Source organism: Eubalaena glacialis, chromosome 5, assembly GCF_028564815.1.
Source record: "Eubalaena glacialis isolate mEubGla1 chromosome 5, mEubGla1.1.hap2.+ XY, whole genome shotgun sequence".
Lineage (NCBI taxonomy): Eukaryota > Metazoa > Chordata > Mammalia > Artiodactyla > Balaenidae > Eubalaena > Eubalaena glacialis.
Window position 1 is genome coordinate 52,052,659 of NC_083720.1, and position 7,839 is coordinate 52,060,497.

Below are 7,839 nucleotides of genomic sequence, written 5' to 3' on the forward strand. Positions count from 1 at the left end.
CTCTCTGCTTGGCTATCCTTGGGGAACCCCATGTGCTAGTCGAAGTAGATTAATCAGGAACTATCCTTGGTGACCCCCTGAACCCTGTTGGGTAGAGTTAGATACTTGGACGAAATGTATGCTTATTAGAAAGGAAAAGCAGGGATTGATAATCATAGCAAACCAAAAGTGTCCACGACACACATGCTGGATAAATGCTTTGCAAGGTGTGGAAAGTCCCAAAGTACGAAATGATGATGATCCTACCAGCCTAGTGCCAGCATTGGTTTGAATACATTCTTCTGCTGCCACTTGAAAAAAAAGAGGGCTTGTTTTCTTGTCCATTCAGCTAACATTTATGGCTTCCAACTGAATGGTCTGATTCATTCATCCCATTTGACTGGTCTCATAACAGGAAGTAATTAAAATATCCCAAGGGATCAAACAGTCCGCTTGTAAAATTGGAATATTTGAAAAAAAACGAACAATTCCTTCCTTCTCTTCCTCCCAACTAAACCACCTTCTCTGGTGGTATCGCATAAACCCAAACTCTGTTTAAATGAAAAGAAAGAGATTCCAAAGTCTGTTTAATAACAGGACATAGTCATGGATGCTTATTAGAAACAGTCTTTTTTCAGTGTGGAGCTAAGGTTCTTAAGAATTTTAAGCACTGGCACCTCACTGGGAATAGATGTGAAAACTGAGTGAAGGATCACGTGATGTGTAGGCAGCTTCACAGGAGTTCACTTCTCCCCAGAACACCAATCTGTGTGTGCGTAATCCACTGTGGTACTCAGTGTGGCATCCGTCGGGGAGAACAATTCCTAGTGCCGGGAACCACCTGCCAGACATACAGAATTTTGACAGAGTGGCACCTGTGTTTTCCTTTGGGGAACTATGTCTTTCTCGTTCTCTCCATGTGGTCCTGGTGGTGCTGACCGAGCTCCTGGTAGGGGTAGGCCTATCACACAGTAGTGTATTCCATCCTCATCCAGGCAGCAGCTGGTTATTCTGCTAATGTTTACAAATGTCTTTGCTTTTCAAATTTATTGAAGTACAATTTACAAGCAATAAAATGCATGATCTTTGACAAACATAAACCCTCATGTAAGCATCCCATATCAATATATAGAACATCTCTATCACCCCACTTCCATCATCCCAGAAAGATTTCTTATGTCTCTTTGTAGCTAATTCTGACACACATCCATACCCAGTGCCCCTTAACTCCCATCCTAGGAAGCCATTGTTCTGATTTCTATGACAATAGATTAGTTAACCTGTTCTAGAACTTCATTTCAATAGAATCATACAACATGTACTATTTTGTGTCTGGCTTCTTTCACTCTGGGTACTATTGTTGACATCAATCCACGTTGTTACATGTACTAGCAGTTTATTCCTTCTTATTTCTGAATAGCGTCCAATTATGGAAATATAACACAGATGATCTATGCACCTGCTCATGGACATTTGTGACGTTTCCAGTGGAACAATTATGAATAAAGTTCTTATGCATAGTCTTGTATAAGTCTTTGTGTGGGCATACATTCTCATTTCTCTTAAGTAAATATCTAGGAATGAAATTATTGGATCACATGTTAAGTGAATGTTTAACCCTATAAGAAACTTCTGAAGTCTCTTCCAAAGTGGTTCACCATTTTACACTCTCACCAATAATGTAGGAGAGCTCTAGCTACTCCACATTCTCATCAACATTTATATCATCAGTCTTTTTCTTTTTAGCCAAGCATATTGAGGTACAGTGACATTCAATTGTGGTTTTGTTTTGCATTTTCCTGATGACCAATGAAGATGCTTATTTGTCATTTGTACTGAAGCACTGGTTAAATTCTTTGATCCCATTTTTAAAACTGGGTTAGCTTTCTTCTTATTATTTCATTGTAAGCATTCTCTAAATATTCTGGATACAAGTCCTTTGACAGATATGTGTATTAATAATATTTTCTCCTGGTCTGTGTTTTGCCTTTGCAGTTTTGTAAAGGTGTCATTTGAAGAGCAAACATTTTTAATTGTGATGAAATGCTATTTGTCCATTTTTTAAATGCTTTATACTTTTTTGTTCTACTAAGCAAACTTTACCTACTTGAAGGTCACAAAGATTTATCTCCTATACTTTATTAATAGAGTTTTCTAATAGGTCTTGAAGTCAGGTAGTATAAGTCCTCTAACTTTCTTTCCCCAAAATTATTTTAGGTATTCTAGATCCTCTGCTTTCCCGCATACATTGTAGAATCACCTCTTCAATTTCTACAAGAAAGTCTGCTGGGCTTATGACTAGAATTGCATTGAATCTGAGATAACTGACATCTTAACAATATTGTATTTTATAACCCATGAATATGAAATACTTGTATATTTAGATCTACTTTAATATCTTTCAGAAACATTTTGTATTTTTGTACATTTTAAGGGTTGAGGTATTAAAATCTTTTTCTAAATTTATTACTGAATATTTTATTCTCGATGCTATTATAAATGGTATTTATTTCATTTTCAATTGTTTATTGCCAGTATATAAAAATCCAATTAATTTTTTTTACTGACTTTGTATTATGTGACCTTGTTAAATTCTTTTACTATTTACTTTTTTTTAATTGTCCTTGGGATTTTCTATGTAGACAATCACAATATTTGTATAATGTTTACTTTTTTCTCCTCAATATCCATGCATTTTTTCTTGTCTTACTGCACTGGCAAGGACTTCCAGTACATTACTGAATGGAGGTAGGAAGAGCAGGTATCCTTGCCTTGTTCCCAATCTTAAGGGGAAAGTAGTCAGTATTTCTCCATTACGTACGCTGTTACCTGTAGGTTTTTCATAGCTGTCTTTAATGAAATTGAGGAGATTCCCCTCTATTCCTCAGTTGATAAGAGTTCTTATCATGAATGGGGGTTGGATTTTGTCAAATATGTTTTCTTCCATTATCAAGATAATCATGTGATTCTTCTCCTTTATTCTGTTAATGTGGTGAATTACATAAGCAAATTTTCAAGTGTTAAACCAATCCTGCATTTCTGAGATAAATTCTACTCGGTCATGATATATTTTCCATATTATATATTTTCTGGATTTGTTTTGCAATATTTTGTTGAGGAATTTTTCTCTATGTTCATGAAGAACATTGGTCTGTTAGGATTTTGGTTTCTGGTTTATGCTAGTCTCATAAAATGAATTGAGAAGAATTTTCTCCTCTATTTTCTGAAAGAGATTGTGTAAGTGTGGTATTACTTCTTTCTTAAATATTTGATAGCTGTTTGGTAGAATTCACCAGTGAACCCATGTGGGCCTATACTTTTCTTTGTGAAAAGGATTTTTACATTACAAAATAGATTTTTAAAAAAATGTATAGGGCCATTTAAACTATTTTTCTTGTGTCAATTTTGGTAAGAAGTGTTTTTCAAGAATTTTTCTAGTTTATCTCAGTTATTGAATTTATAAACATAAATTTGTTCAGAATATTTACTTACCCTGTTGATAGCTGTAGGATATGAAGTGATATGCCCTCTTTCATTTCTTATATTGGCAATTAGGATTTCTCTCTCTCTTTTTTTAGTTAGTCTTACTAGAACTTCATCAATTTCATTAATCTTTCCAAAGTATCTTCTTTTGGCTTTTTAAACTTTCTGTAAAGTTTATCTTGCAATTTCATTGATTTCTGTTCTTTATTATTTCTTTCCATCTTCTTACATTGCTGTGATATTTCTAGCTTCTTAACATTTAAACCTTTCTATTTTTCTAATATAGTTATATATTTTCCTCTAATAACTGCTTTGGCTGCATTCCACAAATTTTGATCTGTTGTTTTCATTACGATTCACTTGGAAATATGTTCTAATTTCCCTTATGGTTTCTTCTTTGACTCATAGATTATTTAGTGTGCCTTATTTAATTTCCATATATTTGGGGATTTTCTAGATATCTCATCACTATTGACTTGTATTTTTCTTTCATTGTAATCAGATAACATAGTCTATAAAGCTTTAACCTTTTAAATATAATGAAACCAGGATAGACTAGGATATGATCTATCTTGGTGAATATTTCATGTAAACTTGAAAAGAACATTTATTCTGCAATCGTTGGGAAAATAAAACTTTAATCATGTTGGTTGATAGTGTTGTTCAGATAATCTATATGCCAACTGCTTTGTCTATTTCTTCTATCAATTAGTAAGAGAGTATGTTAAAAAATGTCCAACTATGATTATGTACTTATTTATTTTTCTCTTTAGTCAAGTTTTTGTTAATGTATTTTAATGCCTTGTTATTGGGCATATAAACATTTAGCATTATTGTCTTCCTAATAAATGTGCCTTTTATCATCATGAAATGTCCAGTTGCTGAGATTATCTACAGCAATCATCTTTGTCTTGCCATCTACTTTGTCTGATATTAATATAATCATGCTCATCTTATGCTTACTGTTTGCATGGTAAATCTTTTTTCATCCTTTTACTGCCAATTTATCTGTATCTTTATATTTGATGTATATCTCTTACAGGCAGTAAATAACACTATTGAGCCATCATTTAAAAAACAAGAAATATCACATAGAAATGTGAATCTCTGGCCTCTCTTGAGATCTGGCAATAATAGGTAGCATTCCCATAGGCAACGTCTGGTTGGGCAGCTGCTGCCCCCTATAGATTCAGAATGTTCTCTCCAGTCCCCACTCTTCTCTAGTGTTTCCCAGACACTGGGGCTGAGTTGCCATGTTTTAATGGGCTGTTGCTGTCTTTCTCATAGAAAAGAAATATATTTTCAGGCAAATATCTCCACTAGAATATGAAGACAAAATGTAGATAAGAAGGTTGTATGTTTAAAGACAAAAAGGAGACAACACGTACCTGGCCCGCTTTATTCATTATGCGGCCTGTCTGGCTCCCATAGGTGCCTGAGTTTTCAATTCCTGTTGTAGTGAATACTCAAGTTCTGTTCGAGATGATATAACTATGAGCGTTAGAAATTCAAAAAAGAGAGGATGGTTTCAGCCTAGACATAGGCATTTTCTTTTACAAATGGCTATTCTCTCCTAGTAATGCATTTTAAAAACAATGCCAAGTCTATACTAGTGTGTATATAATAAATATATGCTCACAAATAAGCAGATAACTTTATTCTGATCAATAATACCCAACCAGAACAATGCTCTGATTATTAAAACACGTCTCCATAAGTAAAATAAAGTAGTTGAACCAATAGTTAGATCCCAGCTCTTCTGCCTTGGCTTTGAGGGAAATTGGCCAACGAGAGATAAACTCCTGCTTCTGATGTAAAAGTTTTGTGGAGAAAGACCAGTGTGAAAAGCTTCTGATGCTAAGATGGGCAAAAGCTGGAGAAACATTCAAACAGTTCCATGCTTTGATCCCCAGCTGGGGCTGCCAACAGCTCCTATTATATCCCCACTGTAAGGAGGATGTCCTAAGACCCAACCCTACCCTTCTGTTCTCTCCAAGAAGGGCAAGACGGATCCTGCACAGCTGGGCCTGGGCCCAGAAGAACAGTCAGGAGGTTGACTGCTTTATAAGATTGCTCCAAAATCCCGTGAAATGAAAGTCAAAGTATACTATTAGGGCCCTAACGCAGGACCATCTAATCTTCCAGATGCTGCTCCCCCTCTGGATTTATCTCTGGGTGGCCTTGGTGGGTGATGGTGGTTTGGAGGCTGTGATGGGAGTTGCTACCCACTCCATTTGAGACCGTCACTTAAGAAGGGCCAGAACCCTACTGGATTCATTTTCTAAGTGAGACACATGACTGCTTCTCTATTTTCTTCCCTGGGCTTCAAATCTGAGGCTTTTTGAATTCCGTCAGCATTTAGACTTCCTAATTCCTTTTCTAAAGTAGAGGCTGAGACAGAGGACCTCTTCTGTACAGTTTCTTCCAGCATCAATTATCTATAATCCTAGGAGTAAAGAATGTTATATCACTTCTGCTCCTAGATTCTATTCTCTACATGTTGCAGGTTTGTGCGTTTTGTACAAGCTCCCTGGGGGTTTTCTGTCCATCTTCTTTTGTTAGTTTGGTTGTTCTGAAGGTGTGGAGAAAAGGAACAGCGCCAGGCTGGCCATCTGAGTGCGGAGGGTTTTTCTTCCTCCTGGTGAGGTTTCAGGGTGTGTGTCTGAAGAGGCCAGCAGGGCAAAGGTGAAGAGATGGTCTATGAAGCCTCAGAACTGGTGAGGTAGAAGGTCACCAATCTGAAGGCTCAGTAAACTGGGCTCAAGTTCTTCCTCTGCACCTAACAGGTGTGACACTGGACAAGTCAATTAACCACCGTGGGTCTCAGTTTCGTTATTTGTAAAATATGGGAGTGACATTGGGGAGGATCTATGGTCCTTCATACATAGGCCTCTTCAAATGGATTAGAAGCCACCTGAACTAAGGCTATGATTTCTACATCTTCACAGTCATGATGCCCAGTGCAGAATCTGGCACATAATTGTATCAGTTAGGCATGAATTTGGCTGCTAGTAACGGAAACCCACTAATAGTGGAACACATTGAGGTTATATTCTCCTATTACAAGAAAACTACAACTGTACTGGTGTTGGTTGACGTGCTCAGTGAGACACTTTCCTTCCCTTTAGATTTAATTTTTTAATTTATTTTTTCAGTGGAGTTTTTGAGGACCGAGGTTCTTTCCTTCTTTTCCCTCCATCCTGTGCGTGTTGGCTTTTGTTCTCATTCTCACAGACTACAGTCCCAAGGGAGCTGCCACATTGCTAGGCATCAAAACCATGTTCAAGACAAGAGGAAGTGGAAACAACCTAAGTGTCCATCAATAGATGAATGGATAAAGAAGATGTGGCACATATATACAATGGAATATTACTCAGCCATAAAAAGGGACGAAATTGGGTCATTTGTAGAGATGTGGCTGAACCTAGAGTCTGTCATACAGAGTGAAGTAAGTCAGAAAGAGAAAAACAAATACCGTATGCTAACGCATACATATGGAATCTAAAAAAAAAAAAAAGGTCATGAAGAACCTAGGTGTAAGATGGGAATAAAGACACAGACCTACAAGAGAATGGACTTGAGGATATGGGGAGGGGGAAGGGTAAGCTGGGACAAAGTGAGAGAGTGGCATGGACATATATACACTACCAAACGTAAAATAGATAGCTAGTGGGAAGCAGCCGCATAGCACAGGGAAGTCAGCTTGGTGCTTTGTGACCACCTAGAGGGGTGGGATAGGGAGGGTGGGAGGGAGGGAGATGCAAGAGGGAAGAGATATGGGAACATATGTATATGTATAACTGATTCACTTTGTTATAAAGCGGAAACTGACACACCATTGTAAAGCAATTATACTCCAATAAAGATGTTAAAAAAAAAAAAGACAAGAGGAAGGAGAAAGAGGCAGCAACCATTTCTGTCTCTTTTATAATGAAAGTAAGAGCCTCCCCCAGAGCCACATCAGGTTATGTCTCATTGGCTATAACTGGGTGACATGACCACCGCTAGCTGAAAGGGATGCTGGGAAAGCACGTGCCTGGTTGTCCAGCTTCTATAGTGGGAGGCAGCAAGAAGAGGGGTCAATAGGGCCATTGGGTCAACAAATATTTTAAGATAAATACGACCAGAAAGTAAGTTGGAAAATGCTTCTCTTTTCCCAAGTGGAATGTACCATGCAATTATTTTGAGGAAAGAAGCGCTTCATTGGATATGCTTTTAAATTATTCATACTGCTATTTTGTTTTTATGTGGCAAAACAGGAATGACCTACGTGTTCTCTCACAGGTATGGGCAGGCAGTGGAACTAGAGGCAGGGTCAGAGTTCGTGAAGAACTTAGCTTGGAGGGATTTCACTCTGATGTTTTCCTGAGAGAATAC